The following is a 13,756-nucleotide window of genomic DNA, read 5'->3' on the forward strand; positions in this document are numbered from 1 at the left end:
TCCGAACAATGCTCATTTTATGCATCCCTCCGAATCCATCCTCAGAAAACCTCTTAACCTCAAGGTATTTTTGATTGAGCAACCCAAGCATACATAATCTAGACAATTACAATTTATGATACCACATTGGAGCTCTTTGGAATTCTTCACTTCTTTGACATTTAATCTTTAATTTCTTTGAATTCACCACCTTGTTGTTTGATTTTTGGTATCTTCAACCTTTTGAATTTCTTCGGAATTTTCGGTCTTCTAATTTCATACTTAACTTTGATGCTCCAAAAATTCTTCAAATTTTTTCTTGTAATTCTCTCTCTCTCTTTTTTTTTTTTGAACATGTAACACACTTTTTCCACTCAAAACCCTACATGCTTAAGCAGGGGCGCTCAACTTCAACCTTTATTGGCTAAAGATAATAATTTTCCTGGATACATTTCTGGTACACGATGCTAAACATATTGCATCCTTCAAACTAAGCGAGGTTGTGTTTTTGTCCCATGATTTCACTAGAATAAGGAAGCCACAAATGCACTAGAACGTATATAAGCTCAACTAAACATTTGGGTCTTCATGCAATCATCAAATATAATACTAGCATAATCCCTAATTGCTTTACCAAAATTTTCTAAATTAATCCTAGCAAATTTTACGCAAAAATTTCAAAATTTAACTAAAATTTCAATATTTTCGAATTTTAACTAATTTAACCAACCCCCTACCCCACACTTAATTTATGCAATGTCCCCATTGCATATCATGCATGATACAAAACAATAAAAATAAGGAGAGAATTGGAACAAACTTTCCTGGGATAGTAGTGGTGAGGTTGATATCTATCTATTCAGCTCCATCTCGAATTGACTTTAGACATGGGAACAGCTCATCCATGTCTTGGGTGTCAAAATCTCGTGTGGTACAGTCCTTATAAAAGCTCCAAACATAAGGGAAAAACTCTTGGAAATGCTCGGAAAATGATCTTCAAAGAATAGAACCAATGCCCATATCAAATGTTATCAAATCTTCAGCTCAAAAGTAAGAAGAATGAGCGACTCGTCGAGTAAGCATGTAGACTCGCCGGGTTGAAGCGTAAATGGCAGAAGAATCGTGAATTTTCACATGGACTTGGCGAGTAGACCGTTGGGTGACAAAACTTTTATTCTGCCCAAGTCCGTTTATGATGTATGGGGGGTTATATAAACTAATAATTTCCCTCATTTTTCTTTATGTAATAAACACTATATAACCCTTCTATCAATTGGACTCATAGCTTGACTCAAAACTTCGTTTCCTCTCTCGCCTAGACTCGATTTCTAGCTTCATCAGCCTTGACTCTAGACCCTCACATGCATCCTTACACTCAAACTGAAAAGATCAAAAACAAAAACCAAGTAATAAAAAAACATTAAAATAAAAAAATCCTAAATTATCCTTAAACACTAGAGGTTTAGAAAGAAAAAGAAAAGAAAACTCTAATGACGGGTTGCCTCCCGCAAGCGCTTCTTTTTGTGCGAGTCTTTAGCTGGACTCTCATCTTAATAAACTTCTAATAAATTCGATGCCAATCCATCCGTTGCATTAAATATTTTCTTTGGACCAATTTGTAAAATTTGGCTCTTTTCTTCTAAAATTGGCCAAACGAGCTTGAATTCATAAAACCCAAGAATATTGACAAGGGTTGGAACCGGTTGGATACTAATCAAAAATGGATCGTGCCTCAGAACTTTCTCCAAAGTTGGAATCGTCACCCCATGCTTCGAAACACAAACCAAAAATACAGGGGGCCATGTCGTGGTAATGGTCAAACCACAGCTTGGTTCCTGCAATTCAGCTTGTTCTTGTTCTTCATCTGACCCTCCTGCTAGCAATCTTTCCAGCTCCTCCAAGTCTCTTTCTGGATTAAATTCTTCATCTTGTAACTCAGATGTCCCTTCTGTGTTGGGCAAGATGTTATCTAACCATCTTCCAAATTTCTGCAAATCTTCATCTGAGTCATACTCCTCATCTCCTTGCTCAATTTCCTGTACTACTTCCTCAAGAAAAGCATCAAAAGCATCGAGATTTGGAAAATACATAATAAATAAAAATAAAAATAAAAAATTAAACTAAATAAAAAAAATTAATCAACAAATAAAATAAAAAAATGATAACAATTAGCAAATAAAATTAACTATTTAGAACCGTTCCCCGGCAACGGCGCCAAAAACTTGATGTGTGTAAATTCAACTAGTTTTATCCCTACTTTTTATTAATGATTTAAGCACACAAAGGCAGTGAACCTGTCTTTAAGTGGTATAGATTGATAAGTAAGGTATCGAACTCAGGGAACGGAAATTAAACTAATAGCTAATTTTAACTAAACAAATAATAAAAGTAAATGGTTTTTCTCTAGTTTTGCAAGACTAGAAACTTAAGCAAGCTGAATTTAACTAATTAACTAAAGCAACAACTATTCACCAAATTTGATAAAGATGTTTCTATTTAGGTTCAACCAATTCACTCCTATGGTTATTTAAGTTAAGGTAGATTAATTGCTATTGGTTACCAAGAATAATAGTTAGGTTCATGTTCATTACTCCTAACCCTTAGACAATTAACTAATTTAAGCGTTGATCAAGTGTTTAAACTAATTAATTCCCTAGATTAATTATTTGGATTAAATAAGATTTGTAATGGTCAATTAAGTTATCAATTCAATTAACCTCTTGCTGATGGTTTCTCAACAAGCTCACACATTAATCTTCCTATTTTCTTATTAATCTTAGTTTCATATTCATTACTTCCAAGCATACGTTTTAGCATTCACATAGACATATGAGGTTAACAATTAGGTGATGTTCATGCAACCTAATTGCCTTCCAATTAACAGAAAATAGTAGTGATTAACACATAAGGTTCTTTAACAAACTTAATCTAATAAATCACCAATAGATAATTAAACAAAATTCAATAATTAAACCATAGGAGTTCCTTGGTATTCCCCAAACAGAAACAAAAACGAGTTTAGCTCATAGTTGCAGTAGAAACAAGCATAAAAACAAAGTGTATGAAAGCAAACATGTTTAATTCCTAAGTCTAAGTGGTAGAATCAACCTAGTTACTTGAATTCTTCCAACTCTTGAAGCTTAGGGTTTTCCAACGCCTTCTGAACCTTTTAGTCGCAGCTAATCCTTCAAAATTCGCCAGGAGTTCTGTCCCATGTGATAAGGATTCATCTTATAAAGATATCTCAAAACAGAGGCTACTCGGCGAGTAGCAGAATCAACTCGCCGAGTAGGTCAATACTTATCCGTCTTCAGATTAGCAGTCGTACATATCTTCTAGCATCTCATCGTGTACTCGCCGAGTAAGGCCGATGTACTCGCCGAGTATGTCTTTCTTTTCACCCTTTAATCTTCTCTTGCTTTCCTTTTCTCCTTTTTGCCTCCAAGCATATCTTTTGGACTGAAAACACAATTCAAAGCATTTTAAGTACCTTTTGTCCAAATTATTCTCATAACTGACCAAAAATAACTAAGAAAATATGTTAAATGATTAACTAATTATGCACATATCACTCCCCCACATGGTCTGACATCCAAGTGTCATGGGCTCCCCCCATGGTCTTTCACATAAGTATCACAAATACAACTAGCATATCACACATCACATAAACAACTTGTATACCACATATCACATAAACTAGTATACCACATATCACATAAACAATGCATATATGTAACGCCTGGTTCCTAGTATGCATTTAACTCATTTATTTATTTATTTTGAAAGAAGGACTCGATGAGTTGGTGACCCAAACTCGTCGAGTAGAGGGCCGAGTATGCGCGGAGTTTGAGCTATCTACTCGACGAGTCGAGATCCCCGACTCAACGAGTAGCTCGGCCAGGCTAAAACCCTAATTTCGGGATTTTGCACCCTATTTAAGCATCTTAATCCCCACCCATTGGCTTCATTTCCAGCCTCCTTGTCCTAAAACCTAATCCACGAAACCCTAGAGCTTTCCTTGAGTGTGTGAGCCATTTTGAGTGATCTTTGTGCACTTTTGAAGCTTGTAAAGAAGAAGAAGATAGAGGGCTCAAGAGGGAAGGAGTCGATCCAGAAGCTACATTCCATTTGCTACATTTTCTGGTAATCAAGTTTCTAACTTGATCATTCTTTTCTTAGATCTATTTACTTCCATTTTATGAGGCCTTTGGTTCAAGAACCTTAGTCTTTGGGATTTGGACATCCTAAGTGACTCATATTTTAGATCTGGGATATAGGAGGGGTTCCATGGCATACAGGTGCAAACTTTATGACCATGGATGTAACACCCATAAAATTTAAGCCAATTTAAAACTTTTCAACACACTTAAAAACCATTTAACATTACGTAGTTTGTTTTCAAAAGAATGAATATCAGAGTATCCCTGTATCAAATCATAAAAATCATAATAGTAGGAGGAGCGGTACGATCATGCCTTCGTTTTCCCACGATCTTCAGAAGTACCTGAAAAAAGAAACTGAAACTGTAAGCCTGAAAGCTTAGTGAGTTCCCCCAAAATACCCATACCCATGATAATACACCTATAATCAGAAACAACATACTATGGGTCCAGTCAACCATCGGGTTGGAATACCCCAGGCCCTCAACCAATCGGTTGGAATGCCAACATACTATGGGTCCAATCATCCTCGGGATGGAATACCCCCAGGCCCACAACCAACAAGTTGGAATGCCCACATACTATGAGTCCAATCATCCTTGGGATTGAATACTCATGGCCCACAACCAACTGGTTGGAATGCCTAGGTTTATTGGCTTTCGCATAAAGCAGATAAGCCTCAACCACCAAACAAACATGTGCACATATAATAGATAATCACATAAGAGTCTATAGACAACAAACTGATCAAAAGAGATCATACCACATAGCACATAATACCATCTTATCTATCAGGATACCAATCTAACATATCGTACCAACATATCACATAATACCATCCTATAACCAGGACACCGACCTAACCAGGTCACTAAGCATAAACATAACCTCATCCTAACTACCAGGATGCAAACCAATAAACATATCATACCATAACAATATATAATCCACAAAGGGCCGGCCTTGGTGCCTTAGACCCTATTGATATAGTGAGGATAACTCACCTCGCAACTATCGATTCGAAGGATAAGCTCAAACTCTCGGATCACCGACACAAACTCCACCACCTATAATTACCATGGAACCCTGCTGTAAATTTCCAATCTCCCAAAATGTCCCCAGAAGTCAACTGGTCAACCCTTGGTCAAAGTCAAAGTCAACTGCCATGGTCAACAATCCATGTTGACCTCAACTCGTTGAGTACCCTTAGCTACTTGTCGAGTTCCTTGCATAACTCGCCAACTCACCGAGTCACTAGGTGACTCGTAGAGTTCCTAAGGTTTGCAACCGTAAACTCCTTGTCCGACTCGTCGAGTTTCCCTTGCAACTCGCCAAGTTCATACATGTCCAAAGGTTGGGAAAACCCTAGCCGACTCGTCGAGTCACTCTTCCGACTCACCGAGCCAACGACAATCTTCATCGGACTCATCGAGTTGACCATGCCACTCGCTGAGTCCCTTCAGTCTTTCATCCATATAGATGCTTTTTAAGCCATGTAAAGGCTCCATATTGTAGATCCAACTTCCCAAGGCATGCTTATAATGTAAAGTTGCAAACTTTACGTGCATGCAAGGCTCTAAAGCCTTAAAATGACAAAACTAAGCTTGCAAATAAGTCTTGCACTTGAGGGGAGGCTCATACTTATCAAAGCTAACTTTATGGACCTAGAGACCAAAGAAAGCTCAGATCTGAAGTTGCAACTTAAGATCTTAGCTCAACCACAAGAAAAGTTTCCAAAAATCCACCAAATGACATCTAAGATGAAATGAGGCCAAGAAAACAACTTAATACCTTCAAAAGGGTGCCCACATGTCACACCCCCAAACCTGAACAACGGAAACATTCGGGGGTGAAAGACGTCATGTACAGTATCATAACAATTGAATAGTAAAGAAAGTACACACATGTAACACCCTGTTTATTTAAATAAATTAGTAAAATGTGAGTCCCGGACTAATTTGTGATGAATTTTAGAAGTCGGGGTTAAAGGAGTAAGTTTGGGATTAAACTGAATAGAATTTTGGAGGTTAGGGTGTGTTGGGTAATTTATGGACTTAAATTGAAAAGATTTGAAGGCTGAAGGGTTTATTGGTAATTTAGGGATCTATTATGAAAGAAATTTATGGGATCAAGGCTTAAAATGTATGTTTTGGATTCGGTTTGTAAAGATTTCTAAAGGCAAGGTTAAAAGTGTAAAAGATGAACTTATTTTGAAAGAAAATAAGGAAGGAGGGATCGATTATGTTAATATGGGGATATGTTATAAGGCACCGGGTATACAAGGTTACCACCTCCGTAACCCTAACCCTAGCATTCTTGGATTGAGCAGTCACCCTCTTCACCTTGTGACTCCCCAACCGCCACCTCCCTTCCACTCACGATTCTGATCAAACCAGGTCACCATCTGTTGCCGGCGACACCATGAGCAACAAGGACCAAACGAGACCGGGCTTCGAGCTGTACATGGTTGACCACCGAGACCAGTCGAACGAAGCAACAATGGTTAGAGTTTGGAGAAGTTGTCGTCGCTGTGGAACCGTAAACAACCAGAAACGCCGCTCCTTCGCCGTCTAAAGCCTCAACAGCTTCACCACCGGAGACTTAATGTGCACTAGAGAATTTCCAAAACTAAGGAATATCAGTGGCGTTCATCACTGTGTGATTCGTGAGCCACCAGAGAGCTTTCAGCGGGATCATCGCCTCCCACTTACACTTTCTTCTTCGTTCTTTTGGTGGCCTTACGTCGTGAATGTCGGCTGAGATCGATGGTGGGTCTTGGCCATCTTTTTTGGGTTCCAGTCCTCGCATGCCACTTGTAGTGGCTAAGTTAGGGAATGCTTCGGTCTTCAGATTGTATTTGCAAGTATGTGTGGTGTTTACTCGGCTAGGAAACAAGGAACCTCCGCCACCATCGTGAGGTGGTGGCTGTTTTTTCAAGACCACTCTTGTCACCACCAAAAGGGTGGAGGTGCTTCTGTTCTGGGAAAGACTTATGTGTGGGTGTGTTTTCTGTGGAAGTGTGTGTTGTGTTTAGCTGGAATCCTCGGGAAGAGCCACCGCCGACCGTCATTAGGTTGTCATCTATGTGTGTTTGTATTAGTGTAGTGTGTGTTTATTTGAGATTTTATTGTAAATTGCAAAATTGGAATAATGTAAGGAAAAATCAAACCACCACCATAGGGTGCTGGCTGCCGCCTCCTTCCGCCACCGACCGCCGTGTCGAGTGGCGGTGTACCTTGTTAGATAGTAACTAGTTTGGGATGTTTGGACAAGGGACTAAAACCCTAATGGGCCTAATAAAGCTTAATGGACCTAAAAGCCCAAGCATGTAACTAATGGGCTTAGTGAAACCCTAAAGGGCCTAGTAGAATCATAATGGGCCCAATGAACCCTAATTGGTCAAAGGACCTAGCTAATGGGTTTAATGGGCTATTGTGGGTTGGAAAAACCCTAATGCCAATAGAACCCTAATTTGGGGAATTAATCAGGACACACTGGAAATATGTGGTAACTTGAGATATTAGTTAATAATCATTGCAAATTAACCTAAGGCCATGTGGGACTTAATGGATTAAGTCCTTAATGGGTTAAGTAGGAAACTTAAACCTAATCATCATTTTATGTGAAACCCTAATTTCACTTGGGTATATTATTGGGCCTTGATTGGATTGTTAATGGGTCATCCAAGAATAATCATAAGGACTAGAATAATTTAATAGGCCTAGGGTAAAGCCCATGTAAGGAGTTTGGGCCTAATTTAGAAAATTAGGCCATAGATGGGGCACAGTTTGGGCCTTAATGATTATATGATGTTGGGCCTTAGAATAAGACCATGTATATGCTTGGGCCCAATTTGGAAAAAATGGGCCATATGTTGGGCTTTAAGCCATGGTTGGACCTTTGGGCCTTTGGTTTGGGCCTTGGGATTGAATCAAGCCAAGTTAGGGGTAGAGTAGTCTTTTACCCCCAAGCATGGGCTTATGACTATGAGTTGGAACCTAATCACTAATTGGGTGTTATTTGATATTGACAGATCGGGAATCTTTCATCAAGCAGCTATGGTTTTGTCAGCGGGACTTCAGTATGTGAGGTGAGTTTCCTTCCAGTAGGAACGAGTCTACGGCCACAATGACAGCCCATTTAGATAGCAGTAGTTCGATATGGTTGATGTCTTTGTGATTTAGGCATGTCTGTGTGTTATATGTTCCAGGTTGCGGTCTGATGCAGTATGCAGTTTATGAGTTATTGTTCTATGTTATGATTATGTTATGCTATGTTCAGTCAGTTTCGGACTCCAGTTCGATGCAGAGGGCGAGGCCCTAGTTAGTCCCGGACTTCGGTCTGATGCAGTGGGCAAGGCCCTAGTCAGTTCCGGACTCGGGTCCGATGCACACGGCGAGGCCCTAGTTAGTTTCGGACTTCGGTCCGATGCAGTGGGCAAGGCCCTAGTTAGTTCCGGGCTTTGGTCCAATGCAGTAGGCAAGGCCCTAGTCAGTTCCAGACTTCGATCCGATGCAGTGGGCAAGGCCGAGTATGTGCTTTATTTGTTATTGCATGGTATGTGGTAGTTTGGGGGAGCTCACTAAGCTTCGTGCTTACAGTTTCAGTTTTGGTTTCAGGTACTTCAGCTAGCAAGGGGAAGGGCTCGGGATGATGGCATGACACACACCACAGTTTTAGCCTGGGAGTTAGACTCTGATATTTTTGACATGATCTTGACATCAGTTTTGATATGAGACATATTTCATGACATTTTGAGACACACAACTTATGGTTTTCTTATATGATATTTGGATATTATGGTTTTAGTAATGTTTTCAAACAAAACTATTGGCTTGTATTTTTGGGATGTTTCAAGTTGGTATTAGAGCCTTGGTTTGAGGGATTCGGGCACAATTTTGGGTGTGTTTGAACTCAAACTAAGGAAGTGGCATAAAGTTTTTAAAAGAAAAGAGTTTTAGAAAAGCGAAAAGGATTTTTAGAAAGAAAAGAACTTTCAAAAGAGACAAAGGGTGTGGTGCATGCAATCAGCCGAGCTCAAGTAAGTATTCCCAAATTACACCTGTTATATGTGATTCGACTTTATGAGAACTGCATGCTAGTACAGATTAGTCAACATGATAGCTTGAGTAGTATATGCTTGATTATGTGTACTCGATGTCCGAATGTTGTTTGCTTTGTGCTTTTAGGAGTTCTAGTTGTCTTTCACTAACTAGTAAATGAATATGTTAAGTTGCATATTGCAAGGACTAAATAATTTCAGAAGCTTAGGTCTAGCTCTATTTCGCAACTCTTGTTTGAGTCTAACCGTTGTAAGGTAGGATCTCTCATTTGAAGAATCATCTAGTCTGAGTAATATGTAATAGTATTCGCGAGCTAGTTAGGGGAAGAAAGCAGTGACTTCTTATGCAGCTGATGGCAGAGAGTGGGTTGGTGATTACCCTAGGGCAAGCCTAGGATGAGAATAGCAGAGAGTAGTAGCAGTAGAAGGGACTTGGTGGAGTCAAGGCAGTTCTTGAGGAAAGTACGAATAGATATGGAAGAAAGTATGGGCCCATACTACTTAAAGCAGAGGATCCGTACTCGAATCAAGGAAGGCCGAGATAAGATCAGAGAACTTGTAGTGTGCGATATCCTTTGAGATTTGATAAGTATTGTGATGTTAGTGATCGTATATTACCGAGTATAGTGGCACTACGTGGTAGACCAGATGGCAGCTTTGGTGTCGACGAGGGATCAAGCTCGGACTCTATAGCATGGCAGCTCGATGATCAGATGAGGGAGTTCATTCCATCTGAGATTGTGCGTAGTATCATTAACCAAACTCTTGTGATCCTTAGTATGATCAAGGAGGGCATTATAGAGATTTGTGATGGGAGGCCGAGTGCATTCTGCACTGAGATAGCAATGATGATAGGGACCCGTACGTTGATGTTTCGGGAATTCAGAGTTTGTGAGGCTTCATATTGTCATGGGGTTAAGGACCCCATTGTTAGCAACAGATAGTTGGCAGATGTCACCAACACTTTTTGTACCAGACGTTGTCTAGAAAGGAGACAAGATTCGATTTACTTCCTGCCTCCTGAGGTACAGAGCACAAGATTGATAGGAAGAGGTTGGTAGAAGGTTGAGTGATGATGCGGTTGATGATATGTCATGGGACGACTTTTAGACCAGATTATAGGCAGAGTGCGCCTAGGCAATTGAGGCGCAGTAGTTGGCGCAAGAGTTGTTAAATCTCCACTAGACAACTGAGACTGTGGCAGAGATCACTACCAAGTCTCGCAAAAGAGCTTATATGGCACCAAAATATGCAACAAATGAGGAAAGGAAGAAGGTAAGTTATCAGAACATACTGTAGAATGGTAGCAGGGAGATCGTGAGTATCTCGGGGTGCAAGACCCTAAATGATATGACTTCAAGAGCTTGAGAATGGGATATGGACTTGGAGCACATTGGTAAGAGAGGAGCAGATTAGTTGCTTATATTGAAGGGTCTCTGTCACACCCCAAAACCATTGAACGGCAGAAACGTTCTGGGGCGTAGGACGTCATGTACAGTATCACAACAATGAAAAGTAGTAAACAAGAAACAACATCATCCATTGCATTAATAATATAATTTTAATACAAGTGTGTTTTGTCAAATTATAATAGACACTAAAGTATAAATAAAGTGAAAGATGAGTCTTGAATGAGCTGCATCTTCTCTAAACCTTGCATCGATACCTGTCTATGGTTGACCTGAGGATACAAGTTATTTTGAAAGCGAGTATCAACTTTGAAGCTGGTGAGATCATAAGTATTTTAGTGTCTTAATTTATATCTAAGAAATTGTTTGTATATGAACTGTAAGTATGAAAATGTTTTGAATGATCCTAGGAAACCCTATGTTTCCTACTAATCGTATCCTTCTACCAAGGCATCTAGTGTCTGTGTGTGTGTCTCTTGTAAGAGTGTGTATTTTCCCAAATCCGACTATCATTAACCAAAAATATAGTTTCTACATTACCATGCATCGTGTGAATGTTCACGAAGTGAATATAATGGGAAAATGAAATAGTACTATGGTGTAGTGTCAAACTACAACCGTACTAATTACCTTAAGTCTAGGGTAATCTCGTAAGTACTGTAGTATTTGTAATAAGTGACTGCCTCTATACTCCTATTGCCTTATTTGAGGGATAAGGCATAATGTGATGGCTAGATCCCAGGCTAAACGCTCCCCTGTCAAAGGGATTTTCGGACCTTTACACGACCCCTGCGTATATGCACGCCATGAACATCCACATTACTATGCTCATGTATACCCGATCTAACTATCATAATGTGTTGTGATTCATCGGTATAGTTAGATCCTGAACTCGTTCCGTGCTATATCACCTAGTGATGCCTATCCTACTAACGTATATGTAAGCGCACTCATGTAAACATATCTATGTATACGTACTCATGTAAGCGTAATCATGTAAAAGTATATGAACGTATGCCTTCGCTACCCAAAGGTACTGAACTGACTGAGAGGAACTATTATGTCCATATATGTACACATGATATATAACTAATGTTTAAACGACCTTTGGATGGTACCCGATATCCCACCCACATCTCAAGCGCGAAAAGGAAATAGGGTGGATAGCCTTCCTAAGTCCTTTAAACATTACTTATATAACTATACATATATAGGCATGCTTATAACAGGATCTCTATATAAATGTATCAATGTAAATGTACTCGTGTAAATGTAATCATGTAAACGTACTCATGTAATTGTAAAGTAATGTACTGTAATGTTTTACGTGTGCTAGCTGTAATGTGTGTTTTCTCCCTATCTAGCAAGTATTGACTCATGAATGAACTGACTCATTATATGATATTGTGTTCTAGTAATGGTTCTAATATCTTCCTAAACTACCCCTATGGTAGCTTACTAGTAACGTAACTGGTATGTATGAACATGGATGTATACCCTTGCTACCCAAGGGTATTGAATGAACTAGAAGAACCTTTATGACTATATATGTACACAGGATACATAACTAATATTTAAATGACCTTCGGACGGGTACCCGATATCCCACCAGACCACATCTCAAGCGCGAAAAGGAAATAGGATGGATAGCCTTCCTAAGTCCTTTCAACATTTCTTATATAACTATACATATATAGGCATGCAATTTATAATATAAAAGTATAAAATAAGTTTTGTAAAACCTTTGAACATAATTATTATCTAAGAAAAGATCAACTTTGTAACGTCATAAAATTTCCAACCAAAAATTTTCATTTTTACAACCATTAAGACATGAGTAATTTATTTAGATTTCCAAAATAACGTCGTAGTTTCCAACGATTACATAACAAAAGATAAAATAGTTTCCCCGAGTGTGTGTACGATCACGCTGGTGCCTTCCCACGGTCCTCACTCGTACCTGAAACACATAAGCAACAACTGTAAACATAAAGCTTAGTGAGTTCCCAAAATACAACATACGCACATACGCCTTTCCAGGCCTTGACCTTCCGGTCCATGTATTTCAGGGGACTTCCGTCCCGACTGGGTAAACCTTCCGGTCCTTCCCACATCAACCTTTACAGTCCATATGACCACGCCTTCCGGCCCATATCAAACATATCATACATATCACATATAGCACATAAAGCATATATTCCATATCATATTTGACCTTCCGGTCACATAGTCAAACCCTTCCGGGTACAGTATGGTGAGAAGACTCACCTCGTATGCCTCGCTAAGTTGCTACCCGTAAATCCTGGAATCACTCGGGCTCGAACCCTCGAGCTGAAATCCTCCTACGATATATATAAATCTATAAATATTACTTGTACCACTAAGGTGGACCATTCAACTCAAGTCGTCACCGGTTGACCCGGTCAACAGTCTTTAGTCAATTAGGACTAGACTCGGCGAGTGCACAATAGTGACTCGGCGAGTCTACGCGTTTTTACCAACTCTCAAGAATTTTCCCTTTTGACTCGTCGAGTACTCCCCTGACTCGACGAGTTCCACCTGGGCCTGAATCACAGGGCCACCGCGACTCAACTCGCCGAGTCTAAGGCCAACTCGGCGAGTCCCATCCTGACTCGGTCCACCTGTCAAAACCTTTCCAACTCTCTGCGACTCACTAAGTCGCCCACAACTTCGGTCCAGTCTACACACAAGATGGTCTCAAGGACAATCTTCAAGTGACTCGTCGAGTCTGTTCTTTAGACTCGGCGAGTCCATGCCATGCACCAGCTAAAACTGGCTTTTGCGGTCAGATCCGTTCCATAAATACATAGATCTGGCCTTCCCAAGCTTATTTGTCATGTAAAGTCTCAGTCTTGGTTGCCATGCAATGCATACAAGGCTTATTTTGAAGAAACAACCTTTAATATGGCAAGTGTAACTTCTAACTCAAAAGGATGGGCAAAAAGCTTGTCATAAGGGGTCTCCTGGACCTGCTAAAGTCCAGATCTAGGTCCCATATCCCCAGGGGACCTCTCATACTTCTTATTCAAGCCAAGAAATGCAAGGAGAAACCCTAGATTTGGCCCATCAACACAAAACACGAAGATTGGCTCAGAAAGTTACCTCAAGAAGACCCCCTTGATGAA

Source organism: Lactuca saligna, chromosome 3 (genome assembly GCF_052625555.1).
Source record: "Lactuca saligna cultivar CGN05327 chromosome 3, ASM5262555v1, whole genome shotgun sequence".
Classification (NCBI taxonomy): Eukaryota; Viridiplantae; Streptophyta; class Magnoliopsida; order Asterales; family Asteraceae; genus Lactuca; species Lactuca saligna.